Source organism: Myotis davidii, unplaced genomic scaffold (genome assembly GCF_000327345.1).
Source record: "Myotis davidii unplaced genomic scaffold, ASM32734v1 scaffold803, whole genome shotgun sequence".
Classification (NCBI taxonomy): Eukaryota; Metazoa; Chordata; class Mammalia; order Chiroptera; family Vespertilionidae; genus Myotis; species Myotis davidii.
The window spans coordinates 4,393,817-4,404,625 of NW_006295567.1; the positions used below are offsets into that span (position 1 = coordinate 4,393,817).

At 35.7% G+C, this 10,809-nt stretch overlaps 1 pseudogene; it reads left to right on the plus strand.

Annotated features, from left to right (window-relative positions):
• Positions 1–276: 276 nt before the first annotated feature.
• Positions 277–10,809, plus strand: part of LOC102764754 — a 20,095-nt pseudogene continuing 9,562 nt past the window's right edge.

Below are 10,809 nucleotides of genomic sequence, written 5' to 3' on the forward strand. Positions count from 1 at the left end.
TTGGTTAGAAAGTTATTTTTAAATATAATATTTCAGGATTCTTATCTTTTTTAGAGTAAAACATAAGGGCTATTCTTTGAGGGACTGTTCTGCTCTCTAATAGAAAAAGTGTATGATTCGCAACCATCAGGGGATCAGAAATGGGACCTCTGTTTTTCTAGCCAGCTTTGGAGCAGTTTCACACCATTACCTTCAAGGGTTATGAGTCTATCACATGTCCATTAGTGCACTTACCAAACATAAAACAAGGAATTATTTCCACGGTTCATTCAGATAATGGATGAAAACTCAGAGGACTATCCAGATGGAGTATCAAGATTCTGCAGGGGAAAGAAAAGGTTGGTTTTGAGCATTTAGAAACCTAAAGGAGGAAAAAACAACTGGGTAACTTATGATATTGCGCTAGAAAATGCTAATAAACTCTATAAATTACAGTTCGTCAAGATGGAGATGGTCACTAAAACCTCTCGGAATCTTATGAACTTGAAGACCCATTGCAAGTCTCGCTTCACTTTTAATTTTATTTTTTGGCTCCCATTTCTGTTGTAGATCTATAAAACCAAATCTCCAATTTGAAATAACAGTTGATCTTCACAAATATAAATTAAGCAAGTAAATACCTGTTTAGGAAACACCCCATTACAGAGATGATCTACCTAATGCATATTCCCATAGATATGTAAATATGATAATTGAACCCATTAATTTCTATTTGACCAAATTCAAAATACACTTTCATACATGATCAACATAACTCAAATGACTGTTGTCCATTTAGGTATTCCTTTTATGCACAAAAATATTAAAATCAATATACTCTCTATTTCCTTTTTTTTGTTTGTTTGTTTTTTAGTTAGGGATCTAAGGAACTCATAGTATCTTTATAACTTCAACATTGTGCTCATTTCCGATATTATACTGTGTATGTGCCTCCAAGGTATTATGTATTTTTCTTGTAAATGAAGCTGAAAAATATACACTGTGTTACTATGTTGTGGGTATAATATTGCAATAAGCTCAAATGGCAATAGGGATGGTTCTGGGCCAGAGCACAAGGCTCCAACAGACAGTAAGTCTCCTGGCGGTCTCAGCACAGGCTGGTTTGATCTCTGAACTGTCATTGCTTTCGTGAACAATCCTTTGGGGACTTCTGGGTCCCAGCCTCCGACAGAAGTCAATGGGAGGCTGGGTTGACCGTGGTAGGGAGCAGGAAGTAACACCAAACAAAAGATTGTCCTATTAGCAGTTCTTGCTCCTAAAGAGACAAGGGAATTCATAAGCATGAGTAGTATTTGTATGAGATACTCAACCAAAGCGTAGGCAAGGATCAGGGTAGAATTGTAAATCGTTACGTGCTGAGCCTTCCTAACGGATGTTCACTGTGAGCTATGACTACAGATGAAACACAATGAAGGCAAAATGACTGTCAAATGTGTGTCTGGGTGTACTCGAAGATGACTTGTCTCTTCTTTATTTTTGCTTTTATTTTTCTCTTTGTAAGAAATCAACCCTTAATCATCTACCCCCATCTGCTGCAGACTACCCTGCACCTTTTATTTTTCCTTTTTCTCAACAAATTCCCATCTGATTCCTACAATCTTTTCATTCTCAGGCAGAGCTTCAAAATTATAATTGGGATTATGTTTTTTGGAAAGTAAAGCATGTCCGCAAATGTCACATAGTTGCTTTGAGAGAGACACTTCTGACGTCATTTTTCAGCTTCTAATGAGCTTAGAGACATTTTTAAGTTTAAATTTTGAACAGTTCTTAGTATAATGCCTCAAATTCAGAGCATCAACTGACTCATGATATGAAATAATACACCATTAGATTGCATGTACTAATAGATATTTTTGTTTCCTTTTCCCAAGAATTCTGTAGTCTTACCCAGAAAATAAAATTTTGCAGCTAATAGGGACATCTCCATTTTAAAACTATGATTAGTTCTTTTTCTTAATGAGAAAAAAAATAGTAACTTTAAAATGAGGCAGAAATCAAAGTATTTATTTTAATATCTATTAACAGATACAAAATAGAACCAGTTCTTCATTGTTAGAAAATATAATTCTTTTTTTAAGTATAATTATTGTGTTAAGGCTGGGTAAACTGAACAGGGTTTGATTTAAATAAATAAATAAATAAATAACCAGCTGGTGTTGCTCAGTGGTTGAGCATCGACCTATGAACCAGGACGTTACAGTGCATTCCCAGTCGGGGCACTTGGTGGGTTTGCGGGCTCAACCCCCCAATGGAGGGTGTGCAGGAGGCAGCCAATCAATGATTCTCTCTCGTCATTGATGTTTCTATCTCTCTCTTCCTTGACCTTCTTCTCTGAAATAAGTAACTTCAATGTGAAAAGAAAAATATGAAAATATAAATTATGAACAAATTATGAAAAGATAAAAATTATGCATCCATGCTTTTTCTTCTTACAATAAATGCCAGAAAAAAACCCACAATAAATGCCAGAAAAAAAAACCATGTATAAATGTATATTACAAAGTGCTGCTCTCTCCTAATGGCAGGAATGGCCAAGAAAACACAAATGAAAAGGGAAAATTTTTCATGGGTGAGCAAAGGCTGATCAGAGTTTAACAAAATATGTTTTAAAAGGTGCCTCGTCCTTCTAGGTCAACACAGCAGGCCAGGACTGATACCTCTAAGAGCAGCGTGAGGGTAGATTTTAAGCCTCAATCACCCCCTCAGACAAGCATCCTTTGTGCAAAACATGACCTACATACTCTTTGAGAACATCTATGATGATATTCCCTCTCTACCTTCACATTCCAGCTTTCTATTCACAAGCAGGTTAAAATATGGAATGATCTTGATGGTAACTATTTCTTTTTACACAGCCTAACACTATCATCACACAGGTAACACTCATCAGGTACTGTAATAAATTGTTTCTTGTTATTGTTTGTTTTTTGTGGGCTAGTGGTTCTAGTCTTTTTGACCAAGTTTTATATTTTTCACTAAGTGAAATTGTGATGCTGTTTAGTTCTTCTTAACTTTTCTTGTTTCTGGTAGATTCAGGGTGTTGCTTTAAGGTATTTTGAAAACATGAACCAAAAATTAGGACTCAACTTTTTTTTAGAAAGTAGCACAAGTTGTAAAACCCTGTTGACTTTTATCTTTTATTTTGCTCTTTTACCTTGATCTTCTTGTCGGACTTTAGTTGTCTCATACTAATCTCTCCCAGTTGCTTAGTTTGGTGTTTGCATCTTGTCTTGTGACTGCTACAACACAGCTTTATGCTACTTGGCCATTCACCAATCTCAAAATAAATAACTGAACTTAAGAGGGATAATTTTCTGTCTTCCTTGAGCTAATATATTAACATTTATTTATGAGACTACTCCATTTCTGACATCAGTGAAAACAATGGATAGTAAACCAGATTCCCCATTGTTGCTGGTATTCGTGTGTGTCTCAGTAGAATCAATCTCTTACACCTCTTGATTCTCCTGAGTCAGACAGTCTGTCATTTCATCGTAAAATAGAATTTGATCAGTTTGAAAAATATGGTATGCAGAAGTTCTGTACTATTCTTCATGCTATTAGAAAATTTTTCAAATTGATTTTGTTTGACATGTTCATATATTTTTTCAACCAAAAATTATGACAGATGGGAAAATAGTATCTTTCATGTTTTTAAAAGACAAGGGCCAAGCTAAGAACTGTGTCAAATACCTCTCTATTCACCATGGCAAAGTTTGAGCCATAGAGTCAGCGCTTCATAAATTTCTCTTGAATTAAATTTCTTAGCCAATTTCCAGATTATAGTTTCATACTAGTTTCCCAGGTCTAAAAAGTGGCAATTAATAATTTTGTTGAAATTCTAAAAAGAGGCATATATCAATATAAATGTATAAATATTTACAGTAGCCTCCCCGCTTATCTGAGGTTTTGCCTTCTACAGTTTCTGTTACAAGTGTGATCTGAAAATATTAAATGGGAAATTTCAAAGAGAAACAATTCACACGTTTTAAATTGCGCACCATTCTGAGTAGTGTGATGAAATCTCTTGCTATCCCACTTTTGTCCACATGGGCCGTAATTCATCTCTTTATCCATGTCCACTTTGTAAGGACACTACCTGCCCATTAGTCACTCAGTAGCCATCTTGGTTAGCAGATAGACTGTCTGGGTATGCAGTGCTTGGGCTCAAGTAACCCCTACTTTACTTAATATTGGCCCAAAGTGCAAGAGCAGTGGTGCTGCAATTTGGATATGCCCAGCAGAAGCTGTGAAGTGTATGTTTATATAGGAGAAAACAGGATATCTAGGGTTCCATACTACCTGTGGCTTTAGGCATACACTGAGGGTCTTGGGACTTACCCCTGTGAAGACAGGGGGATTACTGCATAGTGCACACTGAGGGACAGAAAATAGGAATCCTGCCTTGAAATACAGAGAAATTCCCCCAGAAAACCCTTAGGCCTTAAATTCTAAATGAGCTATACCTCTGGATTCAAGCAAGGACAATTTGCTCAAACTGAAAGGTGTGTGTGTGTGTGTGTGTGTGTGTAGGGGTGTATAATATTTCGGGATTACATATATATTTTGATGTATTGATTAGGAAATGCATCAACAAAACCAAGAGATCACTTGTATTCTTGCATTTGCTTGTATGGTATGTAGCAATGGGGAAAAGAATCCATTTCAATCTTAAAGAATATGCAAAGGCACTAAACAACCTAGAGTTTAATTAGAAAATCGTGTCTAACCTATAGGACAGGATAAAAGAACTCTATATAATAAAAGCCTAATATGCACATCGACCAAATGCAGAATGACCAGTGGAAAGACCGGTCTCTATGACACACACTGACCACCAGGGGGCAGATGCTCAATGCAGGAACCGCCCCCAGCCTGCAGGCTCCAGGCCAGCCAAGGTAGGTGTGAGCAGGGTCCCCCAATCACTCTGCCATTTGCCCCACAGATCAGCCCTGATTGCCAGCCAGGCCTAGGGACCCTACCCATGCACAAATTTTGTGCACCAGGCCTCTAGTATTTTATATTGCCTTATTACAGAAAGAACAAAAGTGAAGAGTGGTTTTGGGAATGGATGTGCGAGGGCCACACGTGGACAGGCATGGGTAGTATTGAAGCACATTGGAACAATATAAATTTGCTTTGGAATGTAGCCTAGTAACTAATTAATGCCATGCTATTTTTTCCCCTTGAAAACCATAGAAACAAAAACATTTGACTTAATTTTAAAGATCAGTTGCATTTCAGCTGTTGCTAGTTTTGAATGTTCACTTTCCCTGAATTCATTTCACTGACATTGTACTTCACTGTCTCATGTAGTTTAGAAGAATGTTTAAAGACACTAAGCTATAAAAAGCTATCAACGAAAAAAGCCCAGCCTCACAAATTACAATTAAACACTGAGAAAGTTTATATTATTGGTCACTCTTTTAGGGGTGACTTGATTTTTACATGAATTATAATGGTGTGGCTATAGTTTTTGTACCCTGGAATTGTGATATTTAATATTGTTATCACAACAAGGAACAAACAATTGCTTAAGGAAATGGGTGATCCTCCTGCTCTGAGCTACAGTGCTGACTCAGTCATGCAGAACTAATTTTCTGGCGGTCTCTGAATGGACATAAAGCTGCTCTGTAGCTGCCACTGACAATGAACTAGTGACTGGAAAAAGGAATCTTAAACACAGTCACATCTCCTGACTGTGAAAATCCTGTTCACAAGGCACGCCGATCTAATACGCTGCACCACAGAAATAACATTAAAAAAAAATGGCTATAGAGTATACAAAGTTCCTCATTTTCTATTGGGGGTGGGGTGTTGCTAGGCAACTGAATCATTTTTTACATATTCCTGAGAGCACCACAATTCTATTTTGGATATTTCTTTACCATGAATAACACTGAAGTTTGCTAGATACATGATTTTATAGTAAATATGTGTCATGTGATATCTTAAAGCAGTTATTTAACATTTGAATGACTCTTTTCAAGAAAGTCCTAAAACAATTTCGGTAGAGTGTGTTATAGCAAGAGTGATAATATCTGATATTTAAAAAGGAATATACCATTAAAACCCACATGTAACCTAATTACAATGATTAGCTTGCTAATTAGTGTTTATTGATCGGGATGGATCAAGTGATTGGATTTTGTTTTAAAGTGCAAATATTAGAACCAAATAGGTTTCCTAGAATACTATTTGGCAGAAAATGAAGCTAAAGTTGCATCATACAGTTACTCCATGTGGTTTTGCAAGGAGCTAATTGTACTGGCTATCTGGGCATAGGACAAGACTTTGCTGCCCTCTAGTAGTTACAGGGCCTGCCAAATTCATTTGGGAAATTCATTCTATTTAGGAATTTAGAGATACTTAAGAGAGTAATAGCATCAGTATCTAAGAATAAAGATTAACTTAAATGTGCTAAAGTTGGAGACAACTCTCAATCATTCCCCCCCATCATCTTTATGTTAGTTAATCATTACTGTAAAATTCAATTAAAAGATAGTCATATTGCATGCATCATTTTAATCAAGTTTTATTGACCTTTACATCATGTATGATACCTTCTAATCAAAACCCATTTTTTGAAAAAATGTAATATGAAGAGATATTTTTTTTGTCATATTGGAAGACATGATATGGAATAAAATGAGTTGGGGCTTTAAAATACACAACTAAGTTGACTAGAGTAGATTTTAAGTTCAAAACAATCATTTAAAAGTATTTTATATTGAATTAGCCATTAATTTTAAATATGAATAAACAACTATTGCAATTAATTTTAAAATAATGGGATTCATTGACAATATATTCATATTACTATTTCCAACTCATTGAATCCTAAAAAAATTATAATTAACCTTTTACTCTTATTGGGCTCAATAATTTATTCAAGAGGATTTTTTAAATTCCCAAGTGTTTGGAACTATTAAAATATAAATATTTGTTATAAATTTATATTGGCTATTTCTAGGCAATATAAATTATTTTTTGGAAATTTGGAGATTGTTTTGATTTGTGTGTTTCAGTTTAGACCAATTTCTGAAAATGTTTCATGGAAATTTAAGGTCAAATTTCCTATGTGAAGTTAAGAAGTCAAAATACACATCAACATTTTCCCTTACTGATCATGTTGTATGTTCTTCAGATCTTCATATTTCTACTTCATCTGTCGCAGAATGAATGATTACTGTATTTTAAATTTTATATTCTAAAAATGTTTCTCTCAATTTATCATTTTTTTCCTTAACAGATTTTCTACCTATATTTACTTGTTATATTATTCAATTAATAGTGGCTTATACCAGTTATGTTTTTACTATGCAGTTCACTTTAATTAGTATGTTTGTTGTAGTTGTGCTTTTTATTTAAATTATTTTCTGATCTAAATATTCCCATTATTGTTATACATTTTGCTCATTATTTTTCTTTAAAAATGTTTATGTCATTTTGGTGCTCTTGTGGTGGACATCTATTATTGTTTTTGTTTGCTTTTCATTTTTTCCTTTTGCAAAAGCTTCCTTCTTTGCTCATGGGGCTATTACATACTCCACCTTGGCTGCCACAGGTGTGGCTCTGTGATTCCCACACACCTGGCTACAGTGATAATTCAGAAAAGGATTTGTAGCTATAGTTGAGCTGATCAGAGTTATTTCTTTCTCTGTGCATCACTCAGTAGTAAGAGTTTTAAAATTTAATTGTGGCTTGTTTATATCTTCCATCACCATACGAAGAGAGCTTTCCAGTGAATGATGTCAGTGCTACAAACTTAGGTGAAAGAAGACTAGCCATAGAGTCTCAAGGCTTCTTTTGAACCACTGGATCCTATCACATCTTAAACCAGTCACAGCACTTGCACTTTGCAAAGATATATGCTGATAGAGATTGCATATGTTGATTTAGATTTCTGTTACTAGAAGAGTCCTGACTAAAAAAGAAATACGCAGTTATATATATTTTTACCTCCATCTGAGAATCAGTTTGTTATTAGGAAGTTAAAACCATTATTATGTTTACTTTCTAACCAAAATATATTTGTTTTTAATATCATTTAAATCATAACTTATTTGTTTTAAATATCTATCAAGACACTTAAAATAAATTTAGATGATAGGCCACAGTGCTTAAGTGCACACTTTCTGAAACATTTCGCTTGGTTTTAAATTCTGGCTTCACCACTTTCTGGCTGTGTGAGGATGGGCAACCTGTACATCAACTTTCGTACAGTAAAGGAAATGATAATACCTATATCACAGAGTTCTAGTGAGAATTAATAGTCTATGCAATTTTAATAAGAATTGATATTATATACAAAGTGCTGAGAATATAGTGAGATACAGAGCAAATATACATATTAGCTAATATTTTTATTTCCTTTTAATTTTCCTTAAGAGACTGTTCATTATATTTTCTGTAAGAGGGAGATTGTTTCTTCCTTTCACCTATCTATCACTATATTCATTCCTCTCTTTTTATTATCTATTTAAAATTTACTACTGGTTTATATTTAAGTGTGTTTTTTTAATAGCATATCTATTTCTAATTTAAACCTAGGCATGGAATAATTTTATCTGTCTCATAGCATGGTATGAGCAGAAATATCTGCAGGCAGATTTTCTCCCACGGGAATCATTTCTAAAAAAATGATAATTATACTTATGATCATCACAGCTGTTCCATGTGTTCTTACTTCTTCCTCAGTAGCGCCTATAAGTTCATCAGATAGGTCTCCACTCTCTGTCCTCCTTATGTATATTCCATTTTATTTTCATTTTCCTTGGAAGCTTTTTCATCTTGTCACTCGTTCACTTCTCTGCACCATTGAGTCTCCTTTTTGTGGACTTTCCTATTGGAGAACTTAATTCTGATGTTCCATTGTAGGTATTTGTCATTCTTTCCATATCTTTGTTGGAACTCCATTGCATTTCTGTACCCTGAGCACTCACTCAGTCCATTGTCTTTTAATCTCATCTTTAATTCCATGTTTCACAGTATCCACTGCTGGTATGTGCCTATAGCTAGCTGTACAAAGTAGATGCTTTCCAACTATTCCATTTTGTTTCCTAGGGAAAAAAAAAGAAGCTTTTTAAAGTGTACAATTTGTCTGTCAGTCTTAAAGGAAATTCGTTTTCTTAGATTGAAAAATTTTCTCTCCTTTTCTCTGCTGTTGCTAATGATTTATTCATTTTAAATGAGACGGCTTTATATAGGAAGGATGTTTACCAACAGGGAGAATGTGAACTCTTTTAAAAACATTAATGTTCAGCATGGCATGGATAAAATCCTTCTCAGCTTCAAGCTATAGAACCTAGATGTGTACATACACTTAACAAATTCCCGTGGCCTTGCAGCCTTATAAAAAACAGCTTTAGTGGCTAAGGAGGAAGTTTTTCCTGCTCGCATTGACTGGTTACCTCTGGGAGAAAAATGTATTTCTGTATAATAAAATGCAATTTGTATTACTACTTTGACCAAAAGGAATACATAAAAATACAATTGACAAAATAAACTGTATCCAGGACACTCTCAGACTTCGTCTTTAAGACTAGCTTTTATTCTGAGAAACAGAAGGAAAAGAGCACTTCCCTTGTCTCAGAGGCTTACTTAGTTACCGATTTAGTCTAACCCTGGGAACTGTAGCCCTAAGTGGGTGAAGGGATGAAGGTACCCATGATGACTGGGAGGGTGTGAGAAGTGGCAGCATCAGTGTGGACTGAGGAGCTTGAAGAGTGGACTGTTCTCAGAGAGACTCCCCCGCAGAGAAAGGAGCGAACATTGTTTCTTATTGATAAACTCTAAGTTTCAGTAGCAGTGAATCTTAAAAAAGTTGGGTTCAATCTAATTCTAAGTCTTCATGTTTGACCCTGCTCATCTAGTTTTTGACCAAAGCATTCACTGATCACTGATAAGTTCTCAATATGATTCTTCTGATAACACATTCTTACATATTAGTGCTGTTACGGTTTTTGTGACTTTTTGTGAGTCTTCATGGCTGTTCATATGAATAGTTAATTGCTGTTTTATTCAGAAAGTACTAGCATGCAGAGAATTTTTTATTAGACTTGTAATTCTAGTAACAATGGGAAGCTGCCTTTACAAAATATGTATGAATTCTGAAAAACATTTACCAAAACAGCATCTTAAAGGATTACTTGGGTATTCAGGAAACTCAGGAAAACTCTGAGAGTCAAAAGTAAAGGTGGAGGCTTCCTCTTTGCTGCATCTACTGCAAGGGTGAAGCCCATTCTCAGCAATCAGACTGTGGACATCCCAGAAAATGCAGGCGTCATGCTGAAGGGACACAGTTATTGTGAAGGGCCCCAGAGGCACCCTGCAGAGGGGCTTCACCCACAACAATGTAGAGTTCATTCTCCTTGGAAAGAAAAGAAGAGGCTCCGGGTTGACAAAGGGAGTGGCAGGGGCGGGAGAGGGGATAGAAAGGAACTGGCCACAGTTGGCACTATCTGCAGTCATGTGCAGAACAGGATCAAGGGTGTCACACTGGACTTCCGTTACAAGATGAGGTCTGTGTATGGTCACTTCCCCATCCACATCGTAATTCAGGAGAATGGTTCTCTTGTTGAAATTAGAAATTTCTTGGGCGAAAAATACATCCACAGAGTTCGGATGAGGTCAGGCGTCGCTTGTACAGTATCTCATGCCCGGAAAGATGAGTTGATTCTTGAAGGAAATGACATTGAACTGCGTTGACAAATTCAGCTGCGTTGATTCAGCAAGCCCCAACAGTTAAAAACAAGGATATCAGAAAATCTGTGGATGGGATCTCTGTTCCTGAAAAAGGAACAGTTC